Consider the following 5,382-nt stretch of genomic DNA (forward strand, 5'->3'; position numbering starts at 1 on the left):
AATTGTCACATTATTTACATATGTACTTACCTTGGTACAAAAATAATGGTAATCAAACCTAATCGTTGTATACTTCATTTTTCCCTTGATCAAGACCCGGTCTACGTTTTTCTTGATCTATAATATCAAATTTAACTTGTTTATTAATCACATTACTCAAATCGATCCATAATTCATACTTTGGTAAAATTACCTTTTTACCCCTATCTTTCCACTTATTATGATTTAGTCCCTTGGCTCGTAAAATGAAATGCATGCATTTTCTTGGTTACCCAAGCCTATCTGAACCTCTACTATGCTCATATCAGCCCATAATTTCCTTTATTTCACATTATTACTACCCGCTTTTACACTTCTACAAACGAGTCACCTTTTTAAGTGTTTTCACTAAAAATCACCTAGTAAAAAATGTTTATCATGCATCAAACATTCATAATCCTCCATTAATCAACAAAATACATGCATGTTACACATGGGTCAAATTTCATACATGAACCCTATGTAAGACTCCAAACCCAGCCTGGACGTTATTGCCAAATCCGGCGATGTCACATTTAAGTGTTTTTCTTAAAGTGTGATGTCGTTGAAAACCCCTTTTCTATTTAATAACTTGTGTGATCTTAAAGATGATTTTAAGACGTGTCGTTCATTTTCCAAACGTGAGTCATTGTCAAAAATTTATTCACATTAAAATGTTGTTAATATATTTTATTTTAAAATGTTATTTCTTGTGGAAGCTCTTAAAACCAGTTGTGTGTTCGTGGTATCTTTGAAAAACATTTATCTTTTTGAAAACCCGCGTCTTTTCCTACTGCTAGCAGTATTAAATCAAAAACCAATAAAAATCCAAAATTAAAAGTAAAATCCAAAGAGGCCTTATTACAATAAAAATACCCCAACTAATAATACTTATAATTAAAATCATATGTGAAAATAATAACAGTTGTGTGGCCACCGAAGAGTCCCCCGCTACACCGATCCACATAAGTCTGGGGATTACCTGCGCAGATAAACAGATGGGTGAGTTTACAAAAACTCAGTGTGTAATCCCAAATCAAACAACCATACAGTGACCAAATACAGTCTGGGCCTAAGCCCATTTCAATAATGGTTCAGTTTCAGTTAAGGCCTTAGCCCATTACAGTATCAGTATCAGTTTGGGCCTGAGCCCATCTCAATAACAGTAACAGTACAGATATGCAATCAAGAAATCTTACCCAACCAGCCTCTACACTCCATCTCCGTCCGACCCTACACTCCATGTGGGGATATAATCAACCCACCCATGCCTACACTACAAATAATACCAGTTGCGGCACTAAATAGTATTTGCAGCAGAGCTACCAGTTCAGTACGCTTCCTCCAATCATATTAAAGCCCATCCCCATGCAACACATCATGCATCATGTCATGTCTTGTCATAATATTATGCACGTACTCAATACAGTTAAAATAGAATGTTAAATACAGTCATAAATCACATAGGGGCAAAATAATTATTTTATCATGTAGGGGCAAAATAGTCATATTATCATGTAGGGGCAAAACAATCATTTTATCAAATAGGGGTCTAGGTACACTTACTGACTGAACAGTAGGTTCACAGTCACCTCGGGCTACCCGTGCAACCTTAACAGTCAAACAGTGAAAATGGGCCCATGGCCCATATTACGAGCCCATGGGGGCCCATATACCTGTGTGGCCCACACAGCCCATAATGGCATTGGCCGTGTGTATTACATAGCCTGGCCCAATAAATTCCACACGTCTGTGTGGTTTACCTGTGTGAGGACCACAAGCCTATGGGGCCCACACAGTCCAATTCAGCCCAATATGGCTCAAAATGGCCTCAGTCGATGAGATCTCTCATGGCTGGCTGATAAACGCCAAATTATACATATCTACACGCCAAATACTTAGCATATTTATGGATGTTTATTACTAGATTTGTGGGTTTTGGTGCTCTTAATCTGGTTATTTCATGTTTTGTACTCAGGAAAGCACCAAGAGTTAAAAGGAGCAAAAACGAGCTAAAAAGGGACCAAAACGGGCTAAATCGAGAAGATGACACGGCCTAAGCCTTGCCACATGGGCATCTCACACTCCTATGGCCTTCGGGGGTGTCGACCAAGGTTTTCACGATTCACGCGGCCTGGCCATTGAGCCCACATGGTCGTGTGCAATTCAACGGATCGAAGATGGCCTGGTAATCACGTCACACGGCCATGGCACACGGGCGTGTCCCTTTTTCAAAGAGTTGTATTTTACACGGAAAAAGGTACTTAGGGAGGAAGAAAGCCAATCCAAAACCTATATAAACACCCTAAGTGTGACCTAGAAAGAGGCTGCTCTTTCCAGAACTTTTCTGGAATACAGTACCACATGCCGGGAATTACTTGAAGGAAGCCAGATGATCCATCTCAAAAGCCTGAGCTACTCCAAGACTGAAGATCTCTCTCAGAATTCCTTCAGGGGTTTTAGAGTTTTATTCACGTCTTGCTATTTTTATACTTTTGAGATTTACTCTTATTTTGTTATGAACTAAACCCCTTAGATACCTAAAATGGATAAAACCTATGATGGATCTTGTTATTATTAACTGAACTGTATGATAAATACTTGATTTGTTCTTAATTATGTGTTCTTAATGCTTGAGTTAATATTCTGGGTATTAGTTCATGATTTGATGTGCTTTTGTAGAGGAGGAATAGACCCTACCTAAGAGTAGATTTGGCATAATTAAGCGAAGTTGATCGAACGCCTAGAAATAGGGTTACGAGATTTTGCCAAATTAGGGTGAAACCTAATAAGGGGATCCATAGATCGAGTTAATGCAACCCTAGAGTGTTAATTAGAGAAAAATCTCGGTTATTCAATCTAGGGATTAGACGTTATTAGTCTTGAATAGGGATAATAGCTTAACTTAGGGATCTCTACAGAACAAGTCAAGTGAATAAATCGTCCGGTTCAAAGTCAGATAACAAGTGAAATCTAGGTGGATTCCTCATTGGGTGTCGTCTTTATCAATTGCTATTCTTCAAGTCTTTTTCCAAATTTTCTCTTTGCTTTAATTAAATCTGTTAATTAGTTTAAATAATTAGTTTAATAAACAAACCCTTTTATTCTTAGGCTAGATAATAAAAAGATAGCTATTACTAGTACTTTTGGTTCCCTTGGGTATGATATCCCAGTCTTGCCCTTACTATACTATTGTTCGATAGGTGCACTTGCCTTTTCATCGTGATAATAGTTAGTCTAGGTTTGATCTTCATTATAAATATTTATTACTTGTTACGAATCACACGATTAAGTTTTTGGCGCTGTTGCTGGGGATCGAAATATTAGGAACACTAAATTTTTACTACTTTAGCCATTTTTTCTTGCAATTTTATTTTATTTTATTATTTATTAATTTACATTTTCTCTCTCTTGGCAGGTTTTTATAGTTTATGACTAGAAGAAACCCATGAGGACCACTACTTTTTGACGAAGAAATTGATCGTACAATTCGCAAAAATCAAACAGAAATAAGGCGCAGTTTATGTTACACGGAGAATGAGCGAGAAGATGATACTCAAACCCCAACCGACGAGATGGCTGAAAACCCAGGCGATCAGCTGCCTCCTGCAATTGCAGCTAATCAAAATCCTGCTCCACGTACTATGTATGATTATGCTAAACCTTTTTTAACAGGAACTGAGTCTAGTATGGTTAGACTTGCTATTGCTGCGAATAATTTCGAACTAAAACCTAACACAATTCAGATGATACAGCAGTTTGTTCAATTTGATGGTTTGCAGGATGAGGATCCCAACACGCACTCGGCGAATTTTCTTAAATTTTGCGATACATTCAAAATCAATGGCATTTCTGATGATGTCATTCATCTTCGATTATTTTCCTTTTCACTGCGAAACAAAGCTAAAAAATTGTTGAACTCGTTATCACGAGGGTCTATCACTACTTGGGAACAAATGACTGAGAAATTTTTACTAAAATATTTTCTGCCAGCTAAAACGGCTAAATTGCGTAATGATATCTCTTCTTTTATGCAGATGGATTTAGAAACACTTTACGATGCATGGGAGAGATACAAGGACTTACTGAGAATGTGCCCTCACCTTGGATTACCGCTTTGGCTGCAAGTTCAAACGTTCTACAATGGTGTGAATCCCTCGACAAGACAAATGATTGGCGCAGCTACTGGCAGAACCATCAACAATAAAACACCGGAAGATGCCTATGAATTCATAGAGGAGATGTCACTGAACAACTATCAGTGGCAAGTTATGAGGACAAAGCCAACGAAAACAGCTGGCGTCTATAACATCGATTCAGTCACCATGCTCTCTATTCAGGTAGAACTTCTCAATAAAAAGATTGATAGTTTTCTTGGTTCTACGCAGGTACATCCAGTAATGAGGTGTGACTCAAGTGGAGGAGGTGTACATACAGAATACCAATCCTTCAATCCTACAACTGAAGAGGAACAAGTCAACTATATAGGTAACAATAACTTTAGATCTCAAAATAACCCATACAGTAATACTTATAATGTAGGTTGAAGGAACCACCCAAATTTCTCCTGGGGTGGTCAAGGAAATCAAAAGCCATAAAATCCTCAGGGTTTTCAACAGCCACCTTATCAACAGGAGAAAAAACCAAACCTTGAAGAGATGCTTTCTAAATTCATCTCGGTGTCAAAAACCTGTTTCCAAAATATCGAACCAGCACTTAAGAATCAACAAGCATCGATCCAAGGACTCGAAACTCAAATAGGCCAGCTGTCCAAACTAATCTCCGAATGACCATAAGGTAGCCTACCAAGTAATTCTAAACCTAATCCGAGGGAACACTTCAATGCAATTAGCACTCAAGATAAGGAAGGATTCATTGCACCTGAACCAGAATTACAGCAAGACAACACGATGAACAAAGGATGAGAAGAGGTAAACAATAATGATCCCAAACAGGTAAGTACAAATCATAAACCTCGTGTGCCATATCCTAAAGCGATGACGAAAGAAAGAACAGAAGAACAATTCGGTAAGTTTGTCAAACACTTAAAGAAATTACATATTAACTTACCCTTTATTGAAGTTCTTTCGCAGATGCCCAACTCAGTAAAATTCTGAAAGGAACTTCTGAGCAATAAAAGGAAATTAGACGCTACATCACATGTGGAACTCAATACAGTCTGCTCAGCTATTCTAAAGAATGAGCTACCTAACAAATTGAAAGATCCAGGGAGTTTTACAATTCCTTGTTTAATTGGTAGTCTATCTGTGAATAATGCTTTAGCTGATCTAGGGGCAAGTATAAATGTTATGCCATATAAAATGTTTAAACGACTAGGTCTCGGTAAACCCAAACAGACTAGGA

The 5,382-nt window shown here is 37.8% G+C and overlaps 1 non-coding gene across 1 annotated transcript; it reads right to left on the reverse strand.

Annotated features, from left to right (window-relative positions):
- Positions 1-4,022: 4,022 nt before the first annotated feature.
- On the reverse strand, positions 4,023-4,129 carry LOC121213227 (small nucleolar RNA R71). Its single transcript, XR_005908604.1, has one exon. It is a non-coding gene; the product is annotated as a small nucleolar RNA R71 (small nucleolar RNA).
- Between the last annotated feature and the right edge of the window lie 1,253 nt (positions 4,130-5,382).

This window comes from Gossypium hirsutum, chromosome A13 (genome assembly GCF_007990345.1).
Source record: "Gossypium hirsutum isolate 1008001.06 chromosome A13, Gossypium_hirsutum_v2.1, whole genome shotgun sequence".
NCBI lineage: Eukaryota > Viridiplantae > Streptophyta > Magnoliopsida > Malvales > Malvaceae > Gossypium > Gossypium hirsutum.